The sequence below is a fragment of the Cervus elaphus genome, chromosome 14 (assembly GCF_910594005.1).
Source record: "Cervus elaphus chromosome 14, mCerEla1.1, whole genome shotgun sequence".
Classification (NCBI taxonomy): domain Eukaryota; kingdom Metazoa; phylum Chordata; class Mammalia; order Artiodactyla; family Cervidae; genus Cervus; species Cervus elaphus.
Genome location: NC_057828.1, coordinates 12,059,849 through 12,083,628, shown reverse-complemented (window position 1 = coordinate 12,083,628; position 23,780 = coordinate 12,059,849). Strand labels below are relative to the sequence as shown.

At 39.4% G+C, this 23,780-nt stretch overlaps 1 long non-coding RNA gene across 1 annotated transcript in view; it reads right to left on the bottom strand.

The window, feature by feature from the left end:
• Window positions 1-8,253: 8,253 nt before the first annotated feature.
• LOC122708255 overlaps window positions 8,254-23,780 on the bottom strand; it is a 150,958-nt gene continuing 135,431 nt past the window's right edge. Inside the window, exon 3 of the long non-coding RNA XR_006345077.1 lies at window positions 8,254-8,494. This is a non-coding gene — a long non-coding RNA (uncharacterized LOC122708255). The remainder of the gene's footprint in view (window positions 8,495-23,780) is intronic.

Genomic DNA, 23,780 nt, shown 5'->3' with positions numbered 1-23,780 from the left:
GTTCAATGCATGAGACAGGGTGCTCAGGGCTGGTGCACTGGGATGACCCAGAGGGATGGGATGGGGAGGGAGGTGGGAGGGGGGATTCAGGATGGGGAACATATGTACACCCGTGGCGGATTCATGTCAATGTATGGCAAAACCAATACAACATTGTAAAGTAATTAGCCTCCAATTAAAATAAATACATTTATATTAAAAAAAAAAGAAAAGTCCATGAGGTCACAAAGAGTTGCTTGTGACAGCATCCAAACAACACACATATGGTTAGGGCAGGAAAGCTACTCTGTATGATACTACAATAGTGGATGTCTGTCATTATACTTTTATCCAAACATGTACTGTACTAGGAAGGCACCATTATGTAAATTGCAAATGCTGGATGATTACAATGTGTCAACACAGATTCCTCTACTATCACAAATGTGTCACTCTGTTGGGGGATGCTGATAATGGCGGAGGCCACACAAGCGTGGGACAGGAAGCAAGTCTTTGTACCTTCTGCAAATTTTGCTGTGAACCTAAAACTGTTCTAAAAAATAAAGTCCATTAAAAACAAAACAAAAAAACAAACAAACAAACAAAAAAAAACTGCTGCTAGTGACCAGCTCTCCATGAAAACATCTAATAAACTCATCTCACCCAAATAACCTGAAATCATCTCCAGTAAACTTATTAAAATCTCTGCAAGTTACAGTACTACTAAAATGGAAGCACCAAGTGAAAATATTACGGAGAAACCAAAATTCATCCTGATGATGATTTGTAGAAAACTGCCATGAAAGCAAATGATTAGTCCTCTAAGAAATGATGTTGAAAACAAAAGAAAATGTGGTACCAGTGATTCTGAATACCTATCACTAAGTTGTTCCATAACCCTGTGGACTCCACACTACGTCTTCAAAATAATTATTGTACTATGCTGCTAAATATTTTTGAATACCAAACATTCAGTTAGAATGTACAGCTGTTGTTTACAATTTTAAATAACAAAAGAGTAAACATTTCAATAGACATCTACTATAGCTATGTACCCTGCTTTTTTATTTATTAAAAATGTGCTGCATACTTTCAATGACTTTGTAATTAAATGCATAAGTTTTGTTCCATCACAGTGTATAGGTTTAAGCATTTTAAATGCCAACAGATGATTATTTTCCTTTATTTATGGCTAAATAGGTGGTGCTAATGGTAAAGAACCCACCTGCCATACAGTAGACATAAGAGATATGGGTTTGATCCCTGGGTTGGGAAGATCCCCTGAAGAAGGGCACAGCAGCTCACTCCAATGTTCTTCCCTGGAGAATCTTATGGACAGAGGAACCTGTCAGACTGCACAGTGTCAGACATGACTGAAGCAACTTAGCGCACATGCATATGTCTAAAAGCAATTCTTTAAAAAAAAAAGTTGCACCATATTGAGAAAGGATATGCATGATTTTTTCTGCTTTTTTTGTGTTTCCTTATTAAAATAATCATCCATTAGGAAAGCAGAATCAAGAGCTTAAAGTTACAAGTAATTATTATTTCCTTTAATGGTGTGCAAGAATGCAGTTAATTTGTAATTTTTTTCTTTCCCAGAACACCAAAGTCAGAAAGTGTACGTATTTTTTTTTTAACAAAAACTCTTTCTTAACAACAACAACAACAAAAATGAGAGGAATAAAATTGCCATCACAGAGGAACTAATTATCATAAAGTAGGTCTCAGAGACTGCTAGCATTGAATGAAGTATAGGCAGCTTGGAAGAACAAATTAGGATTTGCTATTTAAACAGTACTGACTAAAACAACATTTGAATAAGTGCATTTCTGGAATCCTTTCCCTCTTATGTGAATAGCATGTCACCAATTTGTGAGTCCTTTAGACATTAAATGCTGTAGGCTAAATATTTAAATATTTGAAGATTTATAACAAATGCATCTTTTGAAATAATTAGATAAAATATACTATTCACATTTTAGTTTTTAATAAAGAAATTGACCAGGTCAGAGTGAAAGGGTGCTTTGATTTAACCTTGAAGAAGTTTTTATAACTCATTCTGTGTTGTTGTTGTTTTTTAAACTAATCAGAACATTATTACAACAGAAAATTAGGTGGGAAATAATGATTATAAAAATGTACAATTTTGCAGAATATGAAGAACACAAAATTTAGTAAGATCTGGTTATTAGGTCTTATTTAAACTCTTACCAGGAGATGGTGAAGGACAGGGGATCCTACGATGCTATAGTCCATGAGGTCCCAGAGTCAGACACAACTTAGAGATTGAACAAACAACAAAACTCTTACCACTAGTGGAACAATAAATTAAAATATTCCCAATGTGACTTTCAGATATCAAATAACTGATTCCCTTTATCTATGTATTTTTATGTTGTGTTAGAATTTTAACTCATATTTAGTAAAATACACTCCTTTCAACTGTAAGTTTAACAAACATTTACAAATGTTTATAACTGTGAAAATTCCACATAGTATGTTTATTGACTCTTTCTTTCTTCTCTTATGCCTATTTGCAGTCAACAGCTTCCCAACACATTAACTATTGGCAACCGCCAATATGCTCTCGCTAGTTTTGATTGTTTAGAATTCCTTGTTAACAGAATCATGTAGAAAGAGGTATCATGGATCCTGACTTTTTGCACTTTGCATAGGGCTTTTGAAATCCACACGTATTATTGTTCATATAACTAATTTGTTCCTTTTTAATTACTGCTGAGAACTATCCCATTGTTGTTGTTGTTCAGTCGCCCAGTTATGTCTGACTCTCTGCGATTCTGTGGACTGCAGCACCCGAGGCTTCCTTGACCCTCACCATCTCCCGGAGTTTGCCCAATTTCGTGTTCATTGCATTGGTGATGCTATTCAGTCATCTCATCCTTTGATGCCCTCTTCTTCTTCTGTCCTCAATCTTTCCCAGAATCAGAGATTTTACCAATGAGTCTTCTGTTCACATCAGATGCCCAAACTACTGGAGCTTCAGCTTCAGCATCAGTCTTTCCAGTGAATATTCAGGGTTGCTCTCCCTTAAGATTGACTGGTTTGATTTTCAGGAGGCTTCTTCAGCACCACAGTCTGAAGGCATCAATTTTTTGGCATTCTGCCCTCTTTACTGTCCAGCTCTCCCAACCCTATATGATCACTGGGAAGATCATAGCCTTGACTATATGGACCTTTGTCAGAAGTGTCATGTCTCTGCTTTTCAACACACTGTCTAGGTTTGTCATCGCTTTCCTGCCAAGAAGCAACCGTCTTCTGATTTCATGGCTGCAGTCACCACCTGCAGTGATTTTGGAGCCCACGAGGATGAAATCTGTCACTACTTCCACCTTTTCCCCTTCCATTTGTGATGCAAATAGATGTCAGATGCTATGATCTTAGTTTTTGTGTGTTTTTTTTTTCCTAATAATTAGTCTTAAGCCAGTTCTTTCACCCTCCTCCTTTACCCTCATCAAGAAACTCTTTAGTTCCTCTTCGCTTTCTGCCATAAGGGTGGTGTCATCTGCATATCTAAGGTTATTGATATTTCTCCAGGCAATCTTGATTCCAGCTTGTGCTTCATCCAGCCCAGTATTTCTCATGAGGCACTCTGCATATAAGTTAAATAAGCAGGTGACAATATACGGCCTTGACATACTACTTTTCCTATTTGCAACCAGACTATCATTCCATATCCAGTTCTAACTGTTGTTTCCTGACCTGCATACAAGTTTCTCAAGAGGCAGGTCAGGTGGGCTGGTATCCCCATCTCTTTCAGAATTTTCTACAATTTATTGTGACACACACAGTCAAGCCTTTGCATAGTCAATAAAGCAGAAATAGATGTTTTTCTGGAACTCTCTTGCTCTTTTGATGATCCAGCGGATGCTGGCATTTTGATCTCTGAATCCTCTGCCTTTTCTAAAACCAGCTTGAACATCTGGATGTTCACGGTTCACGTATTGCTGAAGCCTGGTTGGGAGAATTTTGAGCATCAATTTACTAGCACGTGAGATGAGTGAAATTGTGTGGTAGTTTGAGCATTCTTTGGCATTGCGTTTCTTAGAGGTTGGAATGAAAACGGACCTTTTCCAGTCCTGTGTCCACTGATGAGTTTTCCAAATTTGCTGGCATACTGAGTGTAGCACTTTCACAGCATCATCTTTTAGGATTTGAAATAGCTCAACTGGAATTCCATCACATCCACTAGCTTTGTTCGTAGTGATGCTTTCTAAGGCCCACCTGACTTTACATTCCAGGATGTCCGGCTCTAGGTGAGTGTTCACACCATCATGATTTTCTGGGTCATGAAGATCTTTTTTGTACAGTTCTTCTGTGTATTCTTGCCACCTCTTCTTAATATCTTCTGCTTCTGTTAGGTCCCTACCATTTCTGTCCTTTATCGAGCCTATCTTTGTATGAAATGTTCCCTTGGTATCTCTAATTTTCTTGGAGCGATCTCTAGTCTTTCCCATTTTATTGTTTTCCTCTATTTCTTTGATTGCTGAGGAAGGCTTTCTTATCTTTCCTTGCTCTTCTTTGGAACTGTGCATTCAAATGAGTATATCTTTCCTTTTCTCCTTTGCTTTTTGCTTCTCTTCTTTTCACAGCTATTTCTAAGGCCTCCTCAGACAACCATTTTGCTTTTTTGTATTTCTGTTTCTTGGGGATGGTCTTGATCCCTGTCTCCTGTACAATGTCACGAACCTCCATCCATAGTTCATCAGGCTCTCTGTCTATCAGATCTAGTCCCTTAAATCTATTTCTCACTTCCACTGTATAACCAAGGGATTTGATTCAGGCCATACCTGAACGGTCTAGTGGTTTTCCCTACTGTCTTCAATTTCAGTCTGAATTTGGCAATAAGGAGTTCATGATCTGAGCCACAGTCAGCTCCCGGTCTTGTTTTTGCTGACTCTATAGAGCTTCTCCATCTTTGGCTGCAAAGAATATAGTCAACCTGATTTCAGTGTCGACCATCTGGTGATGTCCATGTTTAGAGTCTTCTCTTGTGTTGTTGGAAGAGGCTGTTTGCTATGACCAGTGCGTTCTCTTGGCAGAACTCTATTAGCCTTTGCCTTGCTTCATTCTGTACTCCAAGGCCAAATTTGCCTGTTACTCCAGGCGTTTCTTAACTTCCTACTTTTGCATTCCAGTCCCCTATAGTGAAAAGGACATCTTTTTTGGGTGTTAGTTCCAGAAGGCCTTGTAAGTCTTCAAAGAACTGTTCAACTTCAAATTCTTCAGCATTACTGGTCGGGGCATAAACTTGGATTACCGTGATATTGAATGGTTTCCCTTGGAAACGAACGGAGATCATTCTGTCATTTTTGAGATTGCATCCAAGTACTGCATTTCAGACTCTTTTGTTGACTATGATGGCTACTCCATTTCTTTTAAGGGATTCCTGCCCATAGTGGTAGATATAATGGTCATCTGAGGTAAATTCACCCATTCCAGTCCATCTTAGTTCACTGATTCCTAGAATGTTGATGTTCACTCTTGTCATCTCCTGACTGAGCACTTCCAACTTGCCTTGATTCATGGACCTGACATTTCAGGTTCCTGCGCAATATTGCTCTTTACAGAATCAGACCTTGCTTTTATCACCAGTCCCATCCACAACTGGGTATTGTTTTTGCTTTGGCTCCATCCCTTCATTCTTTCTGGAGTTATTTCTCCACTGATCTCCAGTAGCATAATGGGCACCTACCAACCTGGGGAGTTCCTCTTTCAGTATCCTTTTATTTTGCCTTTTCATACCATTCATGGGGTTCTCAAGGCAAGAATACTGAAGTGGTTTACCATTCCCTTCTCCAGTGGACCACATTCTGTCAGACCTCTCCACAATGACCCGTCCGTCTTGGATGGCCCCACATGGCATGGCTTAGTTTCATTCCGTTAGACAAGGCTGTGGTCCGTGTGAACAGATCAGCTAGTTGTCTGTGATTGTGGTTTCAGTCTGTCTGCCCTCTGATGCCCTCTCTCAGTGTCTGCCGTCTTACTTAGTTTTCTCTTACCTTGGATGTGGGGTATCTCTTCACGGCTGCTCCAGCAAAGCGCAGCTGCTGCTCCTTTACTCACAAGTGGGGTAGCTCCTCTTGGCCGCCGTCCCTGACCTCGGGCGTTGGGTAGCTCCTCTCTGCCACCACCCCTGTGAGTGTCCAGGAGTCTCCGGTGGAGGCGTGGGTTGGCGGTGTCCTGTTGCACGTAGAGGGCACTGAGCGCAGCAGTGCCTGCATGGGACCTTTTAAAGGAGGTCGCCATTATGTCATTAATCCCCCATAGTTTTTTCTTTTTCTTAGGGATGGTTTTGTTTGCTGCCTCCTGTACAATATTATGGTCCTCTGTCCACAGTTCTTCAGGCACACTGTTAACTAGATCTAGTCCCTTCAATCTATTTGTTACCTCTACTGCAAATTTATATGGTATTTGATTTAAGTCATACCTGGCTGGCCAATTGTTTTTCTTAGTTTTTTTTTTTTTTTTTTTAGTCTGAATTTTGCTATGAAAACCTGATGATCTGAGCCACAGTCAGCTCCAAGTTTTGTTTTTGCTGACTGTATACAGCTTCTCCATCTTCAGCTGCAAAGAATGCAATCAATTTGACTGATTCCATTGTAGACTATACCAAAATGTGTTTATCCATTCATGAGTTAATAGGCATTTGAGTGTGCCTTTTAGAAAGCTATTATGAAAATTTTATGTTCAAGTCTTATGTAAACATGCATGAAATTTAAAAAGCTACAGTTATGATAAATTCTGTGAGCAAGTCTTTTTGCACTGCTTTCATTTTGTGAAAGTATGTTTTTCTGGGTTTTATTTCCCCTCCTACCCCCTTATAGTAAGTTTCCACCCTCAGTCTCTCAGTCTTTGCAACCCCATGAACTACAATCGACCAGGCTCCTCTGTCCATGGGATTCTCCAGGCAAGAATACAGGAGTGAGTTGCCATTTCCTCCTCTGGGGTATCTTCCCCACCTAGGGAGTGAACCCACATCTCCTGTGTCTCCATATGGAATTAAAGCCCACTTCTTAACTGATTTTTATGTGAACTATTCCTAAGCTGAAGCAGGTATGCTTCAGGATGAATTTTCTAATGACACAGAGCTCCAGATTCTGTTGTTCTGGTTTTGCCATAGTGTTCACAAATATGGTGGCTTGGCTTTGCTTTCCTGGGCCAGCTTCCCTCCTGCACTTTTATCTGGACCTTTCCCCTCTTTTTTCCCTTTTTGGTCTCTACATTGCTTATTTTTGTGCCATGCCCAGTAATTTCTTTTCAGTGTGCTATCTGATTCTAAAATACATGGTTAGCTGGTCAATTTTGAGAGTTCTTGTAATGGTATAGATCAAATCATGTGGAACTAGTACTTTCACATGCTGTACTGAGTTCCACTGTGTTTTCTCTGCAAATATAGTATTAACATGAAATTTTTGCATCTGTTTGCCTTTGTTCAGTTTTGAGATTTGTGGGGACAACTCATCTCTGAATTTTGCTGCAAAAATAGTATTCATATGTTTTATATTGTGGATATATAACTGCTTTCCTGCTTTTTATCAGGATTTAGAAAACTATGCTATAATATCCATCTGCCCAGAATCTCCTAGTTATTTTTAAACACCTCCATACAGCTGGCTCAGAAAATGCTTTATTCACTGGGTTTTGTTCCCAAAGTCATTTTCTCATTATTTTTTAATAGGGTACCCAATATGAATATGATTAGCTGTGGTCATTCTACCAGTAAATTGTTAATGTTGAGATGGGTTTCCTTACTTTGATGACTTGCATCAGTGTTAACTTTAAGAGGAAAAAAGTACAAACAATTCTTCAATATTTTCAAGGAGTCAGACTTAAATAGGGGCATATATGGCTCCTGTATAAGATCTTTATGGTATTAGAAGATACAAAGTTCCTCATTTTGGTTGTTAAAAACTCTTATTAGCCATACTTTTTAGTTTTTAAGCCTATTCCTTCATATTTGAAAATAAAGCCAATGTTCAAACAAGTAGAAAAAAATGAGTGTAAAATTCAAAATATACTTAATAAATTCAAAAATGTATAGGAGTTAATTTCAGCATGTTTGAATAGGAAAACTATTCATGAAGTTGGAATATGCTTAGTTTTTACTATAGATAACGGCTTAAGTATTTATTATAGGACTTAGTTTTGTCACCAAAATGCATGTTTATGGGCTGGTATACATATACACAGTGAGGTGAAATAATACCAAAATATCAGAGTGTAGAGCAGAGAAATGTTTACTGAGGACCATGCAAGGAGAGGGGTGGCTTGTGCATTAAAACATCTCAAACTCTCAGCAAAACCCTTTTCAAGGAGAGAGGAGAGAGGGCCATGAGAAGTGGTTGTAAAAATCTTGGTGTCAGATCCCTTGTTCTGGAGGTCAGGTCATGGTCAGGTAACACGTTCTTATAAATCTTGAACAAGTGTTATCCTCTGTCCAGACAAGAAAGGGCAGGTCTCAAGGCATGACTTTCCCCTCCAAGGTTTGGTCCTGCTGAGAGAAGGCAGAGCTCAGCTGGCAGCACACTCAGGGCCAGGTCTTCAGACCCTGCTCAGATGTCATTGCTGAGGGAGACGGGCGCCCAGCCCAACTGGCCTTCAGGCCCCTAGGTTGCCCATATGTCAGGGAACTGGGGTGTGTGGAAGTGGGCTAGTCCCACAGAAAGTGTCCCAAGCAGATGGCTGCTGCCATGAGGAGGCAGAGATGGGGATGGGGGAGTCACAAGGCCTGGGCCTGGCCAGTGGGTGGCCTTGATGAGGGTTCTGGAGACCAGCAGGACACAGCCCTCCACCTGTAACCTGGGCCCCCAGCTCACCCACTTGCCTAAGGCTAGATAAGCTGGAGGGCCATGAGGAGAAGGCCGGGATCCACCTCTGACCTCATTCTCCTCTTGCTGACCATCACCACTCTGCTGACTACTGAATGGAACCCCTAACAGTTGCTAACAGACAGTTGCTCACTTGGGGGAGAAGCCCATTGCCATGCTGACCAATGGTTGAGCAGGATCACCAATGTTTGCTCATTGAAAGTTGCTCATTTGGGGGCAGGGCCCATGGTGGCCCTGACCAATAGCTGTAAGACACGCATTAAGGCTCACTCGTGTCCAACTCTATGTGACCCCACGGACTGTAGTCTGCCAGGCTCCTCTGTCCATAGAATTTTCTAGGCAAGAATATTGGAGTGGATTGTCATTTCCTATTCCAGGAAATCTTCCTGACCGAGGGATCAAACTCATATACCCTGTGCCTCCTACATTGGCAGGCAGATTCTTTACCACTGCAGGCACTTGGGAAACACTAAGAGACCATTAATGGTCTTCTCGGTAACCACTGCCTGGTAATGGGGTGGGGTGGGCGGGGTAATAGCCCACAATAATGTCCCATTGCTAAGGTCTATACAGAGCTATGCTCTATTACAGTTTGGCCAATACACCCAGCATAAATTGGCACTTACTATTCTAGGAAGGGTTTCCCAGTCACTGAGGGTAAAGAATCCACCTGCATGCAGGAGACACAAGAGACATGGATTCAATACCTGGGTTGGGAAAATCTTCTGGAGTAAGGCATGGTAAACGCTCTAGCACTCTTGCTTGAAAAAACCCATGGACAGAAAAGCCTGACAGCTATGATCCATAGGCTTGCAAGGAGTAGGACACAAGTGAAGTGACTGAGCACACATTCTAGAAAGAAATGCTACAGAGTGACATGTTGATATAATCCCCTCTCTTTGGTCTGAACAAACGGGTTTCTTATTTATCTCTCATGCTCAGTTCACGGTCTCACATTTTATGTGAATGACCTACAGACCTTCTAAAACTACCACCCAAAAAAGTTGTTCTTTTCATTATAGGGGACTGGAACGCAAAAGTAGGAAGTCAAGAGATACCTTAAAAACTGGCAAATTTGGCCTTGGAGTACAAAATGAAGCAGGGGAAAGGCTAACAGAGTTTTGCCAAGAGAACGCACTGGTCATAGGAAACACCCTCTTCCAAAACACAAGAGAAAAAAAGACTATACACATGGCTATCACAAGATGGTCAATACCATGGTCAATGGTCAATATGAAATCAGATTATCTTCTTTGCAGCTGAGGATGGAGAAGCTCTATACAGTCAGCAACAACAAGACTGGGAGTTGACTGTGGCACAGATCATGAACTCTTTATGGCAAAATTCAGACTTACATTGAAGAAAATAGGGAAAACCACTAGACCACTCAGGTATGGCCTAAATCAAATCCCTCACAATTATACAGTGGAAGTGACAAATAGATTCAAGGGATTATACCTGATAGAGTCACTGGAGAACAAGACAATCAATGTAGGTTCATGACATGTACAAGAAGCAGTTATCAAGACCATCCCCAAGAAAAAGAAATGGAAAAAGGCAAAATGGTTGTCTGAGGAGGCCTTAAAAATAGTTGAGAAAAGAAAAGAAACTAAAAAAAAAGAAGCTAAAGGCAAAGGAGAAAAAGAAAGATATAACCATTTGCATGGAGAGTTTCAAAAAATAACAAGGAGAGATAAGAAAGCCTTCCTCAGTGATCAATGCAAAGAAATAGAGGGAAAAAAGAGAATGGGAAAGACTAGAGATCTCTTCAAGAAAATCAGACATACCAAGGGAACATTTCATGCAAAGATGGGCACAGTTAGGGACAAAAATGGTATGGACCTAACAGAAGTAGAAGATATTAAGACTAGGTGGCAAGAACACACAGATAGACTATACAAAAAGATCTTCCTGACTCATGGTGTGATCACTCACCTAGAACCAGACATCCTGGAATGCGAAGTCAAGTGGACCCTAGGAAGCATCACTACAAACAAAGCTAGTGAAAGTGATGGAATTCCAGTTGAGCTCTTTCAAATCCTAAAAGATGATGCTGTTAAACTGCTTCACTCAATATGCCAGAAATGTTGGAAAACTCAGCAATGGCCACAGGACTGGAAAAGGTCGTTTTCATTCCAATCCCCAAAAAAAGCAATGTCAAAGAATGTTCAAACTACCACACAATTGCACTCATCTCATACTCTAGCAAAGTGATACTCAAAATTCTTCAAGCCACGCTTCAAAAGTACATGAACCATTTCTCTGATAATGAGTGATGTTGAGCATCTTTTCATGTGTTTGCTAGCCATCTGTATGTCTTCTTTGGAGAAATGTCTGTTTAGATCTTTGTCCCATTTTTTGATTGGGTCATTTATTTTTCTGGAATTGAGCTGCAGGAGTTGCTTGTATATTTTTGAGATTAATCCTTTGTTGCTTCATTTGCTATTATTTTCTCCCATTCTAAGGGCTGTCTTTTCACCTTGCTTACAGTTTCCTTTGTTGTGCAAAAGCTTTTAAGTTTAATTAGGTTCCATTTGTTTATTTTTGCTTTTATTTCCAATATTCTGGGGGGGGGGGGGGGGCGTCAGAGAGGATCTTGCTGTGATTTATGTCGCAGAGTGTTTTGCCTATGTTCTCCTCTAGGAGTTTTATAGTTTCTGGTCTTACATTTAGATCTTTAATCCATTTTGAGTTTATTTTTGTGTATGGTGTTAGAAAGTGTTCTAGTTTCATTCTTTTACAAGTGGTTGACCAGTTTTCCCAGCATCACTTGTTAAAGAGGTTTTATTTTTTCCATTGTATATTCTTGCCTCCTTTGTCAAAGATAAAGTGTCCATAGGCACGTGGATTTATCTCTGAGCTTTCTATTTTGTTCCATTGATCTATATTTCTGTCTTTGTCCCAGTACCATACTGTCTTGATGACTGTGGCTTTGTAGTAGAGATTGAAGTCAGACAGGTTGATTCCTCCAGTTCCATTCTTCTTTCTCAAGATTGCTTTGGCTATTCTAGGTTTTTTGTATTTCCATACAAATTGTGAAATTATTTGTCCTAGTTCTGTGAAGAATACCGTTGGTAGCTTGATAGGGATTGCATTGAATCTGTAGATTGCTTTGGGTAATATACTCATTTTCACAATATTGATTCTTCCAATCCATGAACACAGTATATTTCTCCATCTATTTGTGTCCTCTTTGATTTCTTTCATCAGTGTTTTATAGTTTTCTATATATAGGTCTTTTGTTTCTTAAAGTGATGGGTATATGAGACAACCTCACCACCCTCCAGAGAAATGTGTGTGTCGGTCAAGAAGCATCAGTTAAAACTGGACATGGAATAACAACCTGGTTTCATATTGGTCAAGACTGCATATTGTCACCCTGCTTATTTAACTTATATGCAGAGTACATCATGCAAAATGCCAGGCTGGATGAAGCAAAAGTTGGAATCAATATTGCTGGAAGAAATATCAACAACCTCAGATATGCAGATTACACCACCCTTATGGCAGAAAGTGAAGAGGAACTAAAGAGTTTTTTGATGAAAATGAAAGAGGAGAGTGAAAAACCTGGCCTAAAACTCAACATTCAAAAAACAAAAATCATGGCATCCAGTCCCATCACTACATGGAAAATAGATGGGGAAACAGTGAGAGACTTTATTTTTTGGTACTTCAAAATCACTGTAGATGGTGACTGCAGCCATGAAATTAAAACATGCTTGGTCCTTGGAAGAAAAGCTATGACAATCTTAGTCAGCACATTAACATTACTTTGTCAACAAAGGTCCAACTAGACTAAGATGGTTTTTCTAGTAGTCATGTATGGATGTGAAAGTTGGGCTATAAAGAAACCTAAGCATCAAAGAATTGATGCTTTTGAACTGTGGTGTTGGAAAAGACTCCCGAGAGTCCCTTGGACTGCAAGGAGACAATCCTAAAGGAAATCATTCCTGAACATTCATTGGAAGAAATGATGCTGAAGCTGAAGCTCCAGTATCATGGCCCCCTGTTGCACAGAACTGACTCATTGGAAAAGACCCTGATGCTGGGAAAGATTGAAGTCTGGAGGATAAGGGGATGACAGGGGATAAAATGGTTGAATGACATAACTGACTCAATTGACATGGTTTGAGCAAGCTCCAGGAGCTGGTGAAGGACAGGGAAGCCTGGCATGCTAAAATCTATGAGGTCACAAAGAATCAGGCATGACTGAGTGAATGAACTGAACCTATGACACATCCAGGGTAGAAAATAAAAATATGTACAGCATCGTTAAGTTATCTTACAACTGAACATCTCCAACATTTTTATTAGTCAGCCTAATTTATTTCAGACTTTTTGCCAATTACTTGTTGACAATTTTTGCTCTCTTGTAATTTTGTGATTTATTATGTCATCTGGCTTAGTAACAAAGATTTACTATATCTTGTCCTTAACTTCTCAAGTCCTTCAACACAATATATGAATTAGTACCTAGCTTTAAAAATGGAAATAAATAGTCATATACACTGAACACTTAGGTTTTCCAACTTATGAGTTATTTATGTAAGTAAATGAGAAAAGTGAAAGTTGCTCAGTTGTGTGTGACTCTTTGCAACCCTCTGGACTGTACAGTCCATGAAATTCTCCAGGTCAGAATATTGGAGTGGTTAGCCTTTCACTTTTTGATGGCATCTTCCCAACCCAGGAATTGAACCCAGATCCCCTGCATTAGAGGCAGATTCTTTAAATGCTGAGCCACAAGGGAAGCCCAGGAATACCGGAATGGGTATCCTATCCCTTCTCCCACGGATCTTCCTGACCCAGGAATTGAAGTGTGTGCTCCTGCATTGCAGGCAGATTCTTAACAGCTGAGCTATTAGGGAAGTGGCAAAAAGAGATGACGCTGATGCTGTTCTCTTGAAAGATGGACTCCCCAGGTTGGCAGGTGCCCAATATACTAATGGAGAAGAGTGGAGAAATTACTCCAGAAAGAATGAAGAGAAGATCCAAAGAGAAAGAAACCCTCAGTTGTGGATGTAGCTGGTGACAGAAGTAAAGTCTGATGTTGTAACGAACAATATTGCATAGGAACCTAGAATGTTAGGTCCATGAATCAAGGTAAATTGGAATGGGTCAAACAGGAGATGGCAAGAATGAACAATGACATTTTAGGAATCTGAATTAAAATGGACTGGAATGGGCAGGTTTCATTCTGATGCCCATTATATCTACTAGTGTGGGCAAGACTCCCTTAGAAATGGAGTAACCCTCATAGTCAAGAAAAGAGTCTGAAATGTAGTATTTGGGTGCAATCCCAAAAATGAGAGAATGATCTCTGTCTATTTCCAAGGCAAATCATTCAATATCACATTAATCCAAGACTATGCCCCAACCACTAATGCCAAAGAAGCTGAAGTTGAATTGTTCTATGAACACTTATAAGATCTTCTAGAAATAACATCCAAAAAAATATGTTCTTCTCATCATAGGGAACTAGAATGCAAAAATAGGAAGTCAAGAGATACCTCAGAGGGCAGACAGACTGAAACCACAATCACAGAAAACTAGCCAATCTGAACACATGGACCACAACCTTGTCTAACTTAATGAAACTAGGCCATGCCATGTGGGGCCACCCAAGACACATGGGTCATGGTGGAGAGGTCTGACAGAATGCAGTCCACTAGAGAAGGGAATGGCAAACCACTTCAATCTTCTTGCCTTGAGAACCCATGAACCGTATGAAAAGGCAAAAAGATAGGACACTGAAAGATGAGTTCTCCAGGTTGGTAGGTGCCCAATATGCTACTGGAGATTAGTGGAGAAATAACATATTAGATGGTTGGATGGCATCACCAACTCAATGGACATGAGTTTGGGTAGGCTTCGGGAGTTGGTGATGGACAGGGAGGCCTGGCATGCTGCGGTTCATGGGGTACCAAAGAGTTGGACACGACTGAGCGACTGAACTGAACTGAGGAGATACCTAAAGAAACAGGCAAATTTGGTCTTGAAGTAAAAATGAGTCAGGGCAAAGACTAACAGAGTTAATGATGCAGATAACCATGACCTTATGATCAGTCACATAGAGTCAGACATCCTGGAATGGGAAGTCAAGTGGGCCTTAGGAAGCATCACTACAAACAAAGCTAGAGGAGGTGATGGAATTTCAGTTGAAGTATTTCAAATCCTAAAGATGATGCTGTGAAAGTTCTGCACTCAATATGCCAGCATATTTGGAAAACTCACCAGTGGCCACAGGACTGGAAAAGGTCAGTTTTCATCCCAATACTAAAGAGAGGCAAAGTCAAAGAATGTTCAAACTGTCATACAATTGCACTCATCTCACAAGATAGCAAAATAATGCTCAAAATTCTCCAAGCAAGGCTTCAACAGTACATGAACTGTGAACTTTCAGTTGTTTAAGCTGGATTTAGAAAAGGCAGAGGAACCAGAGGTCAAATAGTCAACCTCCTTTGTACCATAGAAAAAGCAAGAGAGTTCCTGAAAGACATTTACTTCTTCTTTATTGACTGTGCCAAAACCTTTGACTGTGTGGATCACAAGAAAATGTTGAAAATTCTTAGAGATGGGTATACTAGACCACCTGACCTGCCTCCTGAGAAATCTGTATGCAGTTCAGGAAGCAACAGTTAGAACCAGACCTGGAACAACAGACTGGTTCCAAATTGGGAAAGGAGTACGACAAGGCTATATACTGTCACCCTGCTTATTTAACATATGCAGAATATGTCATGCAAAATACTGGGCTGGATGAAGCACCAATTGGAATCAAGACTGCCGGGAGAAATATCAATAACCTCAGATATGTAGATGGCATCTCCCTTGTGGCAGAAGCAAAGAATTAAAAAGCCTCTTGATGAAAGTGAAAGAGGAGAGTGAAAAAATTGGCTTAAAACTCAACATTCAAAAAACGAAGTCATGGCATCTGCTCCCATTATTTCAAGGCAAATAGATAGGAATCAATGGAAACAGTGAGAAATTTTATTTTGTTGGGTTCCAAAATCACTGCAGATGGTGAATGCAGCTATGAAATTAGAAGATACTTGCTCCTTGGAAGAAAAGCTATGACTAATCTAGATAGCATATTAAAAAGCAGAGACAGTACTTTGCCAACAATGGTCCATCTAGTCAAAGCTATGGTTTTTCCAGTAGTCTTGTATGGATGTGACAGTTGGACTATAAAGAAAGCTGAGTACCAAAGAATTGATGCTTTTGAACTGTGGTATTGAAGAAGACTCTTGAGAATCCCTCGGACTTCAAGGAGATCAAACATGTCAATTCTAAAGGAAATCAGTCCTGAACATTCATTGGAAGGACTGATGCTGAAGCTGAAGCTGAAGCTCCAATATTTTGCCCCCTTGTTGTGGAGAACTGACTCATTGGAAAAGACCCTGATGCTGGGAAAGACTGAAAGAAGGAAGAGAAGAGGACAACAGAGGATAAGATGGTTAGATGGCATAACTGATTTGATGGATATGAATTTGAGCAAGCTCCATGTGTTGAAGGACAGGGAAGCCTGGCTTGCTTCAGGAAATGGGGTCACAAAGAGTTGGACAGGATGAAACATCTGAACTGAACTCAGTAAATTCTCAAGAGTTGGTGACTTAATTTATTTTCTTCTTCCCATGATCATGTTCCCTGCACCTTTGTGTTGATATTTTCTCTTTAGTCAGGAAACATCTGCCAAAAAGCTCTGCAAACAATTCCAATGGTGCCCAAAATTCAAATCAATATATACATATATTAGGGACTATATTAATGAGCATAGGACATATATATAATATATGTTATGCAATATATACATATGGAGATGTTTGGATAGCATCACTGACTCAATGGACATGAACTTAGGCAAATTCCAGGAGAAAGTGAAGGACAGGGAGGCCTGGAGTGCTGCAGTCCATGGCGTCGCAGAGAGTCAGACACGACTTAGCAACTGAACAGGAACAGTAATGTATGGAGTAGGAAATGGCACCCTACTCTGGTATGCTTATCTGGAAAATTCCCTGGATAGAAGAACCTGGTCCTCTCCAGTCCATGGGGTCAAAATAGTCAGACTTGGCTGAGCTACTGAAAAATAAATCCCACTAGTGCAGTAACAAATATACATACTTAAAACATTCAAATTTATAAAATGCACATCTACATACTAATGAAGATTTATTTACAAACATAAAGGAGGAAATACACCAAAAATAAAATCCTCATGTGGATATTGATCTATACCGATTTCCACCTCTGCACATTTCACAAAGTGTCCTATAACATATTCCGACCTAATATAATATTTATTATTCTATTCACATCCTCTCTTATAAATAGAATTGTGAAACAAATTTCCTAGGAATTCTCTCCCTCATGTAAAGTCCTCTAGTTATTAAAACATGGAGTACTGAGGCAAAAATGCAACTAAGATTATATAAGCAAGTATGGCAGGATAATACTTATTTTTATTTAAAAAAAGGAACAACTGTATAGCCTTATCTTTAAAATATGTTTCTATTCTCAGGAAACCATCTTCAAATTTAATTTATATATATATTTTTTATTGCACAACTGGTTTTGTACTACATGATACTTTATTATAAAATCATTAGCATTTCCATTTGCAATTTAATAAAAAAATCTGGGACGAAATGAGAAATGTATTTTAAAAAATAAGTAAGAGTATGAAAAAAATCAAATTTGAATTAAAAAACCAGATGAATATATTTTCCATGGAGGAGATTTAGTGTTGAGCTGTTCCTTTAAACTATTCTACTCTCTATGTAAACCTGCAATACTGACCTCATGCCCAGCCAACCCATGTCCTTGTTAAATGCTGAGGAGGAAAAGAAGTGATCCTTTGTACTCCTGAAGTTTCACTTCCAGTGGTTGAATAACATTGCTAAGTGGAAGCAAGCTGGAGATTTTGTAAAGAGCAGTTCAAAAGGCATAGATGACCCTCTTTGATGACAGGCGGTTAACATTTCCTCAGTAACCAGCTCTTAGCAGCTGCCTGGCTGTGGCAGCCACAAAGGTGCTGAGGATGGGGCAGTGGCCCCGGGGCCTTTCCCATTCAACCCATCAGCAGTGGGGCAAATTATGTACTTCACTTCTCATTTTTAAAATTTGAGATGTAAAGATAACTTCTGGAAGGCAAAAATGCCTGCTGCTGTTAAACTAGGTAGCAGTGTTTATATTCTTTCCAGTACAATATATTTATATTTCACATTGTCTTTATATGTTTTATATAGTATTATACTTATTTCTTTACATCACAATTGTCCCAGTTTTTAAGTTCGTGAGGGTAAGTCACAAATCCAAGTCCTCTTTATATTCATAAATTTTCTTTATAGTCATAGGGCAGTGACCAGAACATAGTAAACATTATATACAATTGAGTATATTTAATCACTCATAAGGCAATTATGCTAAAAAATCTGATTATAAACTCAACTAATGACAGTATTAAAATAATCATATTATTTTTTATACAGTGTTTTTTGTCATAGTAAATGTTTTAAATAATAATATTAAACTCAGGAGAAGGAAGCATTTTAGAAAACATACTATGAAGAAAACTTATCTGCTATGACACTGTAAAATCTGTTATTATTTAAGGTAAATTAAGGGTTTAAGACTTGAAAAATAGCAACTGCTTTATAAATCTTTTAATGTGTAAATTTCTGTTAGTCAATGAATACTTTTCAGTCAAAGCACTTACCAAGAGGAAGATCATACGCCTGTAATTTAAAATTTCACTGATAATAGAAAAAAATTCATATTAGCATGTTGTGAACATTCATACCACACGGGGAGTAAACATGGGAGTTATTTTCTCATCAAATTACTTTTTGTGCTATGCCACAAAATTAAAATTAAATATTATAAAGCAATAAAATGTAAATGCTGTCAAATTGTTTATGATGCATCATTTTCCACACCGATCATTTTATAATCAGTTATGATTATTCCAACCCAAAACAAGCACAGAACAAGGTAGGAATATAACCATGGTGTTAACAGTTTTATTTAATTTAAAGGAAAAACACTTTTATTATGATTCAATAGGGCAATAGCTGTTTTATTTTCCCCCTTGGTTTAATTGGGAATAGCTGCTTTATATCATTGTGTTAGTTTCTGCTGTACAACATAGTGAATTATATATATCTATATATAGATAGATAGATACACACACACACACACACACACACACACACACACACAGTGAATATGATGAACTTTTAGCAGAACTATTCAAATCCCTAAAGGATGCTGCCATCATCAAAGTTTTGCATTCATTATGTCAACAAATCTGGAAGACCCAGCAGTGGCCACAGGACTGGAAAAGGTCAATCCTCATCCCAAACCCCAGGAAGGGTAGTACCAAAGAATATGCTAACCACTGGACAATTGCACTCATCTCCCATGCTAGTAAGGTCGTGTTTCAAAGCTTGCATGCTAGGTTGCAGCATTATGGGAACTTGCAGATGTCCAAGGTGGGTTTAGAAAAGGAAGAGGAACTAGACATCAAATTGCCAACATTCGATGGATCACAGAGAAAGTAAGGGGGTTCCAGAAAAACATCTACCTCTGTTTCATCGACTACACTAAAGCCTTTGACTGGGTGGATCATGACACACTGTGGAAAGTTCTTAGAGAGATGAGAATACCAGAAAATCTTACCTGTCTCCTGAGAAACCTGTTTGTGTGTCTAGAAGCAACAGTTAGAACCCTGTATGGAACAACTGATTGGTTCAAGATCTAGAAAGGAGTATGAGAGGGCTGTCTGCTGTCACCCTGAGCACATCATGAGAAATGCCAGACTGGATGAGTTACAAGCTGGAATCAAGATAGGTGGGAGAAACATCAACAACCTCAGATATCCAGATGATACCACCCTAATGGCAGAAAACAAAGAGGAACTAAAGAGTTTCTTGATGAGGGTGAAGGAGGAGAGTGCAAGCGCCAGCTTAAGACTCAATATTAAAACAAACAAACAAAGCTCATGGGATCAGGCATCTATTTGCCTTGCAAATAGAAGGGGAAAACGTGGAAGTAGTGACAGATTTCCTCCTCTTGGGCTCCGAAATTACTGCAGATGGTGACTGCAGCCATGAAATCAGACGATTTCTTCTGACAACCATTGCTTCTTGGTAGGAAAGCGATGACAAACCTAGACAGTGTGTTGAAAATCAGAGACATTACTCTGCAGACAAATGTCTGTATAGTCAAGGCTACAGTCTTTCCAGTGATCATTCAGGCTTGTGAAAGCTGGACTGTAAAGAGGGCAGAATGCCAGAAAAATTGATGCTTTCAAACTATGGTGCTGAAGAAGACTCCTAAAAGTCCCTTGGACTGCAAGGAGATCAAATCAGTCATCTTAAGGGATATCAACCCTGAATATTCACTGGAAGGACTGATGCTGAAACTGAAGCGCTCCAGCAGTTTGGGCATCTGATGTGAATAGACAACTCATTGGTAAAGTCCCTGAAGCTGGGAAAGATTGAGGGCAGAAGGAGAAGAGGGCATCAGAGGATGAGAGGGCTGGACAGCATCATCGATGAAATGAACATGAAATTGGGCAAACTCAGGGGATGGTGAGGGTCAGGGAGGCCTGGGCTGCTGCAGTCCACAGGATCACAGAGAGTCAGACACAACTGGGGGACTGAACAGCAACAGTACACATCTGCCCTCCTTCTTGAGCCTCACTCCCTCTCCCTCATCCCCCCAGAATAGGCCTCCACAGAGCACCAGGCTGAGTTCACCGTGTCATATAGCAGGTTCCCACCAGCTTTCTCTTTTACATATGGTAGTGTATGTATCGGAGAAGGCAATGACACCCCACTCCAGTACTCTTGCCTGGAATCTCCCATGGACGGAGGAGCCTGGTGGGCTGCAGTCCTTGGGGTCACGAAGAGTCGGGCACAACTAAGTGACTTCACTTTCACTTTTCACTTTCATGCATTGGAGAAGGAAAAGGCAACCCACTCCAGTGTTCTTGCCTGGAGAATCCCAGGGATGGGGGAGCCTGGTGGGCTGCCGTCTATGGGGCCGCACAGAGTCGGACACGACTGAAGCGACTTAGCAGCAGCAGCAGCAGCAGCAGTGTATGTATGTCAGTGCTACTCTCTCAATTCATCCCACTTTTCCCCAACTGTGTCCACACATCTGTTCTCTGTCTGAGTCTCTATTCCTGCCCTGCAAATAGGTTCATCTGTACCATTTTTCTAGATTCCACATATGTATATCAATATATGATAGTTGTCTTACTTTTCTGATTTTTTCCACTCTATGGCAGACTATCTAGTTCCATCCACAGTTCTACAAATGACCCAATTTATTCCTTTTATGGCTGAGCAATATATCACTGGATATATGAACCATGTGCACATACTCAGATACTTAGTTGCTCAGTCATGTCTGATTCTTTAGGACTGCCTGTAGTTCTCCAGGCTTCTCTGTCCATGGAATTTTCCAGGCAAGAATACTGGAGTGGATTGCCATTTCTTCTGCCAGGGGATCTTCCTGACCCAGGGATCAAATCCATATCTTCTCTGTCTTCTTCATTGGCAGACGAAATTTTACCATTGAGCCAACCTAGAAAGCCATACATGTACCACATCTTCTTTATCTATTCAGTTTCTGTAAAGTTAAAGCTGACAATTAGACCCTGAAATAGTGTGATTCCACAACAGGAACTATAGCACTGTGGGTGCTCTTCTCTGTCACCTCACCTGCAACAAAGGAGGCAAGAATACATAATGGAGAAGAGACTGTCTCTTAAGTAAATGGTATTGGGAAAAATGGACTGCTTCATGTGAAAGAATGAAATTAGGGTACTCCCTAAAAAATATTTATAGCATAACTTATTTTAAAACTTTTGCTTATTACATTTAGGTCTTTAATCCATTTTGAGTTTATTTTTGAATACACCATATGCCATACACAAAAACTCAAAATGGATTAAAGACCTAAATTTAAGTACGGGTCAATAGTTTTAAAATAAGCATTAGAACATGGCACTTAGAACCGTATGTGATAGAGAGGAACCTCTGCAGTGTTGTAATTCTGTGTGGAATCACACTATTTTAGGGCCTATTTATCAGCTTTAACTTTACAGAAACTGACTTCCACCACAACATTCACAAATGAACAGACATTTAGGGAATGGTTCGTGTATTAATCAAAGTTGCACAACTCAGGACATTAGAATACAAGAAGAATGGCAATTTTCGTAAATTTTCCATACCTAAAAATGTCAGCCATATTGAATGGCTTCTTTCTGATATCAAATGTCCCAGGTGGTTACACAGTTTAGGGAGCTTCATATTAACCATGCAGGAATAAGTGCTGTTCTTTAACAATTCTGAAGACTTAAAATCATTTTTCTTTAAAATATTTTTATTGTCTTCCCTTAGTATTCTCCCCCTCAAGCAAGCTGACATTCATTGCTTCAAGAGAAGTTTGGATTTATCCTAGAACAGATAATTTAACTGATTAATGAATTGTAAAATCCATAGCAAATAGAACAGCATGAAAGCAAAAATATTTAAACACTCTTTAAAAACATATTTTACTGTTAAGATTTATAGAAAAGTTGTAAAGATAGCAGTAGTTGCAAAAGATAGTAGAAAACCACTTTCTCCTGTTGTTAATATCTTATATTACTGTGGTGCATTTGTCAAAATAAAGAAGCTGGCATTACCACATTAGTATTAACTGAACTGTAGATATTATGAGGATTTCACTTTTCTATTAAAGTCCTCGTTTTGTTTCGGGATCTGTTACAGGATCCCACATTCGATGTGTTTAAGATAATCTTTGCCAGATTTCTGAGCTCTAGTTACTATTTTTCTCTTTGCATAACCTCTCCTTTGGAAGCAAGTCCTTAAATCTACCCCACCTAGGGGTGGGGTTGGGGTGTGGGTGGAGGAGAAGGTGGAGGGCCTGGTAGTAAAGCATGTCTCCTGAAGGGAGGAGCACCTACATATGCTATTTTGAATTCTCCTGCAAAGAAGATGTGTCCTTTTTAAGCTCTCATTTGTTTATTTATTCAATAGTTTATCTTAGTTGGTGTTTTTATTTAAAATATTACCCCAGCTATATCAAAATATAACTGACATATAACATTTTGTAAGTTCAAGGGGTAAAAAAATGAAGATTTGATACTTAAATATTGTGAAATGACTATCACAATAGGGTGAGTTAACATTTCCATCACCTGTGTATTTACCATTGTGTGTGTGTGTTTGTGTGTGTGGTGAGAACATTTAAGACCTAACCTCTCAGCAGCTTTCAGTTATATAATGTCAATATTATTTTAACTATAGTCACCAGGCTGTACATTAGATCCCAGAACTTACTCAACTTATAACCAAAAATGTGTATCCTTTGGCCAACATCTCCCATTTCCTCCACCCCTCAGCCCCTGGTGACCACCATCCTTCCTTTCTTCTGCTTCAATTTGTATGACTGTGAGTCGGATTTTTAAAGTGACAGCATACAGTTTCACTTAATATAATGCCCTCAAAGCCCATCCATGTCATCACAAATGGCAAGATTTCCTTCTTCCTCATGGCTGAATAATATTCCATTGTGTGTGCAAAATATCTCCTTTATTCATTTGTAGAGAGACCCTTTGTTTCCATATCTTGGTTACTGTGAATAACTCTGCAACAAACATCGGAGTGCAGATGCCTGTTTTTTTTTTTTTTTTTTTTTTTTTTTTTTAATTTTTTTATTAGTTGGAGGCTAATTACTTCACAACATTTCAGTGGGTTTTGTCATACATTGATATGAATCAGCCATAGATTTACACTTATTCCCCATCCCGATCCCCCCTCCCACCTCCCTCTTCACCCGACTCCTCTGGGTCTTCCCAGTGCACCAGGCCCGAGCACTTGTCTCATGCATCCCACCTGGGCTGGTGATCTGTTTCACCATAGATAGTATACATGC